Source organism: Ceratosolen solmsi, unplaced genomic scaffold (assembly GCF_000503995.2).
Source record: "Ceratosolen solmsi marchali unplaced genomic scaffold, CerSol_1.0 scaffold43, whole genome shotgun sequence".
Lineage (NCBI taxonomy): Eukaryota > Metazoa > Arthropoda > Insecta > Hymenoptera > Agaonidae > Ceratosolen > Ceratosolen solmsi.
In genome coordinates, this window is record NW_011948431.1 from 1022865 (window position 1) to 1035247 (window position 12383).

A 12383-nucleotide genomic window follows, 5' to 3' on the forward strand; every position below is an offset into this window, starting at 1 on the left:
AAAAAAAAAAAAAAAAAAAAAAAAAAAATTTGCAAAATATATTTTTGCAATACCTTAATTTTGCATTAAAATTACAATAATTGCATAAAAATTTATGCTTTATTTAAATATTCAATTTATATATTAATTGAAAACTTCGTAAGTACAAAATTTAATAATCATCGGAAAAAAAATATTACTTTTAATTAATCAAGATTTTTCTTTAATGCAACAATATATATTTTGTTTTATCTTAAAACAAAAGAAAAAAAAATATCGTAAATAGTTTAAATTATCATAAATATATGTATTTTAATTTTTTCGTTATAAATTGCGTTAAAAGAAATTTACATACTTGTCAATGTGTGAGAAAGTGTACTGTGTAAAAGAAGCCCAAAAAAAAAACATTTTATTATCGTTTAGTGAACTGTACAATTTAATTTGGTTTAAGCTGTACAAGGACGTAGTATATTATATTCTATACAAAAGCAATGTAACATATTTCAGATTTTGCTAAGTAGATGTTTACTTAATAAAGATTGCTTAAGCAATGTTTACTCAATATTGTATATTTGTTGAAAATATGTAATATTCAATAGTCTCTTTTGTAAAGTCTGTAAATGCTTACAAATGTATTTATATTTAATATTACAATTATTTATATCAGCTATGCCGTATTTATTTAAAAATTTTCATTATTTTTTTTTTTATGAACTCTATTGCTCGCATCTATCGTTGAATTATCTTAATTTATTAGACAAAGATCTAAGAATAAAAAGAAATTTTGTCAAGTAAAAGTGCCGATATATCTATACCTGTAAAAGCCCTTAGCTGCTTGTAAAATTTTACTTTCTCACCGCGTTCTTAGGTGCAACTACAAAATTATTAAAAACACTTCGAAAAAGCCTTAATACGGCGAGTTTTAGCCCAATACTCTCGACAATCGACAGAAGCCTAAAAATCGATACGGTAAAAAAATTCTCTATTCTGCACCTTCGACTCAAACGATCGAATTTGTTTAACCGATAATATCCGACGTGTGTTTGCTTTGTTACTTATTAGATAACCATATGAGCACATAAATGTCTCGCCACATTCGGAAATTAAATAAACACATAGGCGGCGCACCTTTATGAAAAAAGTTAATATATTTTTATTTCTCGTTGTTCCTTGTTATATTTCTATCTATCGTGCTAATAATAACAAGCCATAACGAAATTCACAATGTTGTCTTGTTACGTACGCTTGCAAGTGACGTTTTCCTTACAAGGTTTTTTTACTCCTTAAAAACGTGTTCGTCAAGTAATCTCATAAAAATGGAGCGTAACACGACATTACTTATATTATTTATATTTGTGCGAATTTTGTTAGTTAAAACTAGATATAGAAATAATCTAAATTATAATATGGTACAATGAATTATATTTATTTGCATTTATTTTGGAGAATGAAATTTATTGATAGTTTTATTTATTTTATCCCCCCCCCCCAATGAAATTGCACGCTCGCTAGAGTAAATATTCTCCTTTCTGTGAAATGAATTTTATATCACTGGTGACTCATTGTTTTAATGTAAATGTTTAATATAATAAAATGTAAGATAATTTTTATCGGAAGTTATACTATAATAGTAAATTAAACAATTTAAAACATAATCTAAGCAAATGGTATTGCCATTCATCAATAATGCATAATTCTGACTTTAAATTTGATTTTATTTTTTTAGAATATTGTAAATATTGTAAATGTATATCCGCTAATAATGATGAAATAATTAATGAAATAATATCTTATATGAATAGTTTCCAAATGTATTTAAATAAGCTATATAATTACATAAATTGTAATTATAAAGAAATAGAAATTATATATATATTTTTTTTCTTCTTCGTGCACAATAATTCATATGTAATAAATAATGTATTGTCATAATAAACTTATAATGATATAATAAATATAATGATAAAAATAAATATAATGATAATGTATTGTCATAATAAACTTATAATGATATATTTTATAATTATTAAATTCTAATAGCACTCTAAAATCAAGTTCAGCTTCAATTAACTAACTACTAAAACAAGCAATACCATATGTTATATTATATGCTACATAATCAGAATTTTTTATCGTTAATTCTAAATTGTTTCTGTATAAAAACATAAATATAATATATTTTTATATTTATAAATTACGTATTTTGTTTAGAGAATACATAAACAAAGATGAAGTTCTTATTAGAGACAGCATTTAGATAATACACGATCGCCTGGTAGAGATTTGTAAATATGAGTAATGATTTGCAGTGTCATAAAGGAAAATGGAAATATTTTCAGTAATACAAATGGATATTTCTTTTATCTATTTAAAAACAAAAAACACTTCAAACGCGATTATGGTTCCTAAGGACATCAACTGATTCGAATTCATAGCGTCACGGAAATCTTAATAAAACTTTTACTATGAAATGATAAATATCAAGGCCATTTGTAGAAAACGATGAAAGTTTATGAGTAATACGTTTATATATAAACGTACACCAAACAATGTCTTCTATTCATTTCTTTTATTGATAAAATAAACCCTCCATTCTACGTTTCTTATAATACGTTAATTGTACACATTACGTAAGCTTTCACAACTTCCTTTAATCGTCTCGTTACAATAGTTTAAATATGTTCAAGCTCGTAACAACATAAAACATGGATATACAATATATCCGTTATTTCATCATTATCATTATCCATGAAATTACGTAGAAAATATGGATCATTGGCGTATTATACAAACGCATAGATACAAACATTCATACCATTGTGCTTGTGTCACCCTAGATGAAGACAAAAAAATGCTAACTAAAGAAGACGAACATGATTTTTCCAATATTTTAAGTGAAAAATATTGTTCAGTCTTTAATGAACTTTCGAGTCTTCTGATAAGAAAAGCGTTAACAAGTATTTATTGTTATTCCCGTCTGAGAGATTAGCGATCCGATTTGCAAATATATACGTATAATTTAGGAGATGTTTATGTCATAAACATATTTTTATAATTGAAAAGTAGTAATTGAAAAATTTTGAACAGTTGCAAGCAAAATTAAGAAAGCAAATTAGGAACTTTCAGAGAATATGTAATTCATATATAATAATCTGTATACTAATTTAAATATTATTTATACGTTCATTTAATGGCAACAGTTCATTTAATACGCACATCATACAAGACATTGGTTAAAGACGTCTATGTTGTATAAAATTAAATGCATAATAAAATTTTAAATTATTTAGAGAAATTCAAGTTTAAAGAAACGTCGGAATTTAAGATAAATGTTATTAAAATTTTTCAATATATTTCATTATATAATTTCATTGTAATATTTCGATTCTTTAATATTTCTATAGCTTCGTAAATATTTTGTAAGCAATGGTTATTTATAAATTCATTTTTCATATTTTTCTCACTCTTTAAAATCTATAAATTTTGCCGGTTGAAATGTATATTACAACAATAGAATACTATCGATTTCTTTTAATATTTATTTATAGACGATTCACGTAAAAAATTCATGTTAAACTCAATTGTCGCTTTAAAAGTTGAAGTTATAAAACGGGCAATAAATCAATGAAATACAAGTAATTCCTCTTTTTATCTTTATTAAAAAAAAATTTTCACGGCTAGTGTTTCAAGAAATTAATATTGAAGAGAACAAATTGAAGTATATGTCCAAATTACATATTTATCTATGATTTATTAATTTTTTATTATAATGAATACAATTTACTCATTTAATAATAATGGATGTTTGTCGAGAATTGGGTTTGAAAAAAAAAAAACTAGTTCTTGTATCTACAAAGAATTTGAAATTCAGAATGAGAAGAAGCACTTGCAAACCGTAAATAAGATAAGAAAGTAGCTTGACAATAACTCAGAGATCGCAAAAATAATGGCTGGCCATAATGACTTAGCAGAGTGTGTCTCACACTGCATGTGCCTGAAGACTCGTCCAGATTAACGAAGATAGAAGTCATCTGTTTAGAAAAATAGCTTGAAAATTCTTAAAAATAAATGAAAATGCTAAAATGTCGCCTCATTAATTATTCTCTGCTCCATTTTGTCGGACGAAGCGTTTCGTTTTCAGGCACGAATGAGGAAAACTTCCTATATCTCATTCCCTTTCTATTGTTCGTTAACGACTCATATAAATTAAAATAAATCATAATAGATAAGTAAAAACAATAGAAATAGAAAATTTACATTCAATTTTTAAAGGGGATTTTTCATTCTATATCATCGAGTAGCTACAAGCTATTTGACAAATAGATAACAATAGCATTTCTTTAAACGAAATCGAGTTCTTATTATTATTATTATTATTATTATTATTATTTAATGCCCTTTATATAATAAAAATTATCTGAAACGTTTTTATATAATTTTTTAATTCGAATAGAATTGTTTATGGTACGTAAGAGAATTAATTTCAATAGGATTTTTCTTATCGTACTAGGTAATTTCGAAAAAATTACAAAAAATATGATTTACGATTATTATAACGTTATAATTTATAATCTATTGCGAATGTAACGTTTACAAAAAAATATTTAAATTAAATTAAGAAACTTTTAAATAATAATTTTTAATAATTTGTCTATCGATCTTGATTAAAGGATCGGATTTATAATTATAATTTAAACAACTCTCTTAGTAATTTGTAATATTATTTTTAAATGATTGAATGCATTAATGAGTAAAAAATTTTATCAGATTGTAGTATCAATAATATGTATTATATACTTTAATTTTTTAATTTAGTAAAATATTGATTAATATGAAGTGAAAATTCACGTTATATTAATGTTTACATAATATTGCAATATTTCATATTGTCTCATTGCTAAGCGAATTATAAATTAATTGTATATTTATTATGCATTTTGCAAATAAATTAAGTCTTATAATTTATGAGGATAAAAAATTGTTTTTTAAAAAAAACAATACTTCATCGTAATCCATCTCTTACATCTTCGATTCAGCTATTTCTTTATTGATAAAATAACTTTGATTTTATTATTATAATTATAGGATTATAATATATATATATATATATAATTGTGATTCTAATTATTAGTAATAAGTTTAATTATATTATTAAATTATAATCTTAAACGTAAACTATCAATATATCTAAGATTCAATAAGTTTATGTAATAAATTTCAATAATTTATTGTTTAACACTTAATTTTCATTTCGTTTCAAATAATATTTTATTGTTGTCGCATAATTCTCAACAATAATTCTTTACTATTATTTTCTTACGTAATAGTATACCGAAATTGTAACTGTCTTTTTTTTTTCAACTTTAGTTTTTTTTTTGCAAACCCTGCGTAATTTTGTTTTACATGATATAATGGACAAAAGTAGAGATAAAATTTCATATTTTACCTTGAACATTGGTGACAATATATAAGGCAAATATTAAATTTTATGATTTAAAATGATATTTTATAAAATACGTAACTTATGCAGATATGTGCGATGACAAATATATATTATATTTACATGTATAAGTGAAAGATGTTGAAAAAAAAGTCTTCAGAAACTATAATAAATTGATGAAAAATTCTATCCTATATTAAAGCACATACGAGTTTATATTTTATATAAAACAATTATTTTATCGAAAATTATATCGTCTGACAATACAATTTTGTTAAATGGAGAAAATAAAAAATTTATTCTAATTGCACATAAGTTCGATAGTTTTATACACATCCACGTCTTCGTAAAAGGATAATAAAAAGATTATAAGAATGTTGAGAGAAATTTTTCGGCACGCGAGTATACAAACGACAAATGTATTATGTGATTTGTGCACATCATTAATAAAATCTATTCCTGTTATTTTCATAGGATCAATCAATTGATGTAAATTATCAATAAATATACAAATATATTAAGATGATTTGATTATATCAGTTTCATAATTCAATGATTGTATTGTAATTGAGATTGAGACTTTTCTGAATTTAACTACATTCGCATTCAAAACAATATTAATTTTAACAACATAAACTTTTGACGCTCTCAAGTCATATATTATTATAATTAGATTTTTAATTTATTACTTCCAATTTCAACCAATAATATATTTTTTGCGTGCTACAGTTCTAAGCAAAAACAATTTCAAAAGCTAATTACATTGTGTAGTATTTGAAAATAGTTAGTTAAGTAGGACAGGAGTTGTATTCATATCATTTATTATATCGACTCTTAATAGAGATAACATAACCGCATTCCATGTTGTATGGTTATCAGGAAAAGTTATTTTATTGGTAAATTTTGAAAATTAAAAGGAGTTATTATTTACCAATTATGTCACGATTAATTTTATAGTTGTAAAGCATAGTTTGTAGGAGTGATCAGACAAGTAGGATAATACGTATAAACTTAACATCAATTGTTTATTTAAAGTAACAATAAAGTGAATTGAATTTTCTACTATTACACTAATTCATATTAATAATTTTCATTATTAACATGCATAAAGCAACAATAACATTTAGATACTTCCACGTTTATTATTATTTCGGTATTAAAAATAAATATTATCGCGTATACGGCACGTTTAAATAATAATGCAAAGTAACATAAATCAACAAAAGTAAATAAAGAGTAAAAATACATTTTTTATTCGATCAATCATTATTAATTAGTAATTATTCGACTTTCATATGTTCTCTAATAACAGATATCAAAAATAATCCAATATCATTTCCATACTTTATAATTGATATTATTCTCCGACAACGATCCAACAACTTTTAAAATAATTAATAATATCTCTTATTACTGTCTCTTTCTTAATAAAAGCTAGTCTACTATATCAAATATTAGCCATTGATCGGATGAGAAATTACTTGCACAAACTTTTATTGCTTACGAACTTCAATGTCAATATTCTCGGTTAACTAGAACACGACATCGTACGATTGGCCCAACTCCGTCAGATTATCGAAAGACTGGGATTGCAACTATACACGGAAGACAATAAAAACAATCGATACTTGGAATTTCCAATTGTCATCGACAAAATCATATCGCCGGTCAATAATCCAGAATGGTTCGCTACCCCCATCCACCCGTGGCGAAATCGAAACGAAAAATACGCCGCGAAGTCGAACGGGGGAAGGAGCAAAGCAACTATGTCCTCCTCCTCTATACATACGATGCAGGACCAACTCATCCAGTCATATAGTAGTCCACCACTCGAGCATCCACTCTAACCTCGGAGAGTGATGACCGTCTCGTAATCGACGTGCGTGGCCGCGTTGAGAATCGAGCGTCGACCAGTGGTCCGAAGCCTGCCGGGAGCCTCGGCGCTGCGGCACAAAAGCTCCCCTGAATTCTCTCGCACTTACTGTTTCCGGGATATCCCGACTCTCTCGCTCTCGCCATCCCGACCGCCGTGCCAATGCGGCAATAGGCGCGCGCGCAGATGAGCCCCGATCCTGACCGCCGAGGCCGGGGCCTACGGCATACGCCGGATAGGCGTTAGGGCATCGAGTACGAAAGTCTCGAAACCTTCTTATCTATTTGCGTACTTTTCCGACTTTTCCATACTGACCCCGACAATCCTATGCATAAGCACACTCGCAACCCATCGACTCGACTTATCCCCTCCCTAGTAGAGCTCTTTTTCCGAAAAAGTCGACAGTGAAGAGAGGGAGGAGACAACCTTATCAGCGAGTAACGCTAATGTGCCAATGAGCTTTCTTACTTTTATGATTATTTATGAGGCCTAAAACTAGCGGAAATGTATAGCATCTACAGAAGCAATTATTACACAGTTGGAATAATTATCAGCGTCTCCAACTATTTATTGCTTATTAATACTTAATTTGCTCTCTTAAGCACTAACGTGTTTCATGGACTATTTAATAGTGAATTGTAAGAGGCAATGGTTGTTATTTTATAGTAGTTAGTTATAACAATCGCTAATTGCATTACAATATATTCGTCTTATTTTTTAAATAAAAATTCATTGTGGTATTGTATTAAAGCATTGGTATCAATTAAAATGTATTAACATTTATGAATTTATTTAGAATATTTATTATACATTTTTACTAAATTTTAATTTAAATATTGATTCTTATAACTTTGGCTTTATTTTATTGAGTTTGGTAAATAGTTACGAGAATAAAACGAATGAATGACGAAAAATTAAAAACATACGACGAATATCAGTATTATGATTAATAATCATCAAAATATCGATAATATTTTTCATTTTACGAAATATTTTTAATTATATGAAAAAACTATAATATAAAAAATAATTATATTATGTACGTATATCTATATAATGTACATTATATGCAAAATTGAAATTCTATAATTTATGGTTTATATTGTACAAAAATTTAAGAATAATAAAGGTCGTTCTATTATAATTTATTCTTCATTACATCATTTATTTAAAATATATATATATATATATATATATATATATATATGAATTCTTTTTACAAATTTTTTTTACAAATTCATTGAATTAGTATTAAATCTATTTTAGTTTTATAGCACGTGGACTTTTAACTTTTATATATTAAAAAAAAAAATAAAACCGTTATGAAAATTGAAAATAAAATTTTAGTCTACTCGATGGTTTCATTAAATTAGACAACTCTGAAATTTTATATTATAGATGCTGGTAATTTCATCTAAAAGTGGAGATGTTTTAAAGAGAATTTTAATAAGTTAATGGAATTGCTATGCTTTTGCAACGATTAATTCGTAAGTTTAGAAGATTTTAAAATTATACCAATCTCAACTTACATAACGGAATTTTATTTTCTATTTGTTTATATACATAAAATTCTTTATAATATACGACAATTTTAACAAAGTAATTCAATTTCTCAATCGTATCATATATTTGAAGCTTATTAATAAAACATAATTATTTGTTTACTTAATAAACTATAGTTTAATAGTATAATATAAAATACGATATATAATAGTAGAAACAATGATCAGAGAACTGTTTGATAAAAAATTTATATAAAAATTTATATTCTTATTCAGTTTATTTAAACAGTGTTATTATTGTAATTAATGTTTAACACTATTCATAATATTCATTTAATTACATTTTTAATACACATTACGTAAAAAGTCATTGCTTTATAATGATTCGTAAAATGTTAAATTATAATAATTTAAAAATTATTTATAAATTATATAAAAAATATTGTACACGTCTGATATTTAATGGAATGAAAAATATAAACTAAAACTCGTCTGTAATCTCTTGAAGTTATATGTATATTTGTATTAAATAAAATTTTATTTCGATTAGATAATGAAAACATTATTTAATGAGCAAGATAAATTAGGTATAATTATTTAAAGTAAAAATTTTTTTTCGTTTACATGAAAATATTTAGAATTTGTAACAATAGGCAATCATTACAAAATCATTGAATTTTATTTGTAGTTTATTTATAGAATATTCTATTTTTCTCAGACAAATGCAATAGCAATCAGACGTTGATGTTTCATTCGATGTGTATTGGTTTATTTAACATGATAGAAAAGAATTTTTGTAAGTGCAAAATTAGACCAATATTGTTTCAATAAATTATAAGATTTTCACGACATAACGAATAATACATCTATGAACAAATTTTTTTTAGTTTTATCATTACTATATGATATTAGTGTTATAAAATGACATGAACACCTTTATAAATTAATGTGTTACATATATATATATATATATATATATATATATTTATTTATTTATTTATATATTTATATACACACACGTATATTATATCTTCTTTTTTTTTTAACGGAAATTTTCTGATTCTGAAAATATTTATAGTTAATATTTTTAATATGAATATATGAATGACCAAGAATTTTATATTAATATTTGAATATATTTTAAGCTAAATATATAATAAACATATGCGAAAATACACATTTGCCTCATTAATTATTATGACTTTATCTTTACATTGAAATGCGTATCTTTTAATTTACTAAATACAGAGGCATGGAATTTTTACTTATTTAAAAGAAACTGTTCTTAAAGTAATTTTTTTTTTTTCACTCAGATTCATCAGTCTACGTAACATTCAAATTTTACTCAACTATTGTTAAAAAGTTTTCTAATTACATATTAAAAAAAAAAATACATTATTGTTTAAATGAATGAAATTGAATTATATAAAATATGTTGTTTTAAATTTCTATTGTTTAGATTATATTGTTATAATCTTTATGAATATTTATATAATATTAATTTAGAAATCTCTTACGATAAATTACAATATATACTTGATTTAGTTAGAAATTAGATTTTAATTAAACACCAATGTATTGCAATCTTTATTCCACGATAAGTGCCTATATTTTCATACGATCAAATTAAGATTGAATGTTGTAAAATTAGTAGTATAGCGAATTTCTTACATTTGAAGGTAATAATTAAAAAAAAAAGTGAAAGTATTATATTGTACATTGTTTTTTTTAGCGAATAATATAATCGAAAATTTAATCATACGAAGCTCATCGAACATAAATTAAATTAGAAGTTTAAACAGAAATGCTTTCGAAACGTTAAAAAAGAAAATTTTCGGAAAAACAATTACTGAATTTCTGCCCGAATTTTAGAACTTAAAGCAGAGAATTAATTGTCTAGTAAGCTCAAGCAATTAAAATATAGCCATACATCAATATTGATACCAATCTTATTAATGATAAAATAAATATTGATAGCACATTATTTAATTTAATTTTAGTTTTCCAATAATTGAATAAAAAAACGAATATACTATTTCATAATGTTAAATAAAAAGGATAAAATTTATTTGAGTTAGTTAGTTAAAAATTCAAATTCATCAATAAGATTTATAAAATCTATAAGCTTACGTCCGATAACAAAAAAAAAAAAAAAAAAAAAAAAAAAAAAAAAAAAAAATGATGTACTTGACTATGATGTTAGTACCATTCTCAATGAAAGTTTTAATAAGCACCATAAGTATTCCATAATTATTTCATTTCATGAATATAACATAATACTGAGCTTATTTAGTAATAAAGATAAAAGACTAATTTTTATTCATAATGATAATTACAAGAGACGATTGTTACGAATACACCAACCACGATATTTTTATATTATTTCAGATACGATAATGACTTACGTTTCTTTATATATGATTATAGACAGATTGAAATTCCAATAAACAATTCAACCCTTCAAAGAGATTATTTAAAAATTTATCGCTATTTCATAGAACTATATGTAGATACAAATTATAATCAACGGATTTCCTTTAGATTTAATTTTGAATCGCAATTTATGTTTTAACACAAGAGATATCAATTACAAGTGTAGGAATAATTTGATAATCGACTTATTCTTATGATTTAATGTCTATAAATCAAAGTATAATATTTATAAGTAATATTGGAAATATTGTTTGAATTTAAATTATTGTCCTATTTTATTATATATATATATATATAATTTTACCTGCTTATATTGAAATAAATAATATCAATCGAATTATGTAAATATTTACAATAAGACCATAATAGTTATAGAATTTCTATAGGGTATTTTATTCGAATGAATATACTCATAGCCGACAAAATTCTGTAAAATTGTTCACTACGAGTTTGATTTATTCAAGTGAAATTATAAATACCGTTTCTTTACAATAGCCTTTTTTAAATGCAACTTCAATGTATTAAGTATTAACGACATTCTATCAGTTTATCGCTCGACTTGAGACATTTTCACACTTAAGCATTAATACAAAAATATTTTATAATTATTTATTATTTTATGAAGTTAGGTATTTTTATTTAAAAAATAATGACATGCTATGTAAAATTGATTTATGAATTCGATTGTACGTAGGTCTACATAAACTTTATATTGACTATAGATTATAGACCAGTTTGGCTTCGAAATTTCCTTGTGTCTGTAGAAATATTATGTCAGCGATAAATGAAGTTTTCACGTTTGACAAGTTTCGAACGATTGTTCTCAATTAATTAATATGTATTATATTAATTTTTATGAGCGCATAAAATAATACGCTGACTCATTGCTTATTAATTATAACGAGAGAGATACACTTGATGAAATTATATAGAATATGCATTCACCTCGATATGCATATCCTTCGTTTAAACTTGGCGCGAGAGCTTCGAGAAATATACAAATACAATTAATTCAGAGTATGTCGAACATCACTTACATTATGACTACAATTTAAATACTGAAAAATTTTACGAAAGATTATATGTTTCCTTATGAATTTGCTAAATAACGAACGTAGACGTCGCTTATACAGTTCATAAATATTCATTATTATTA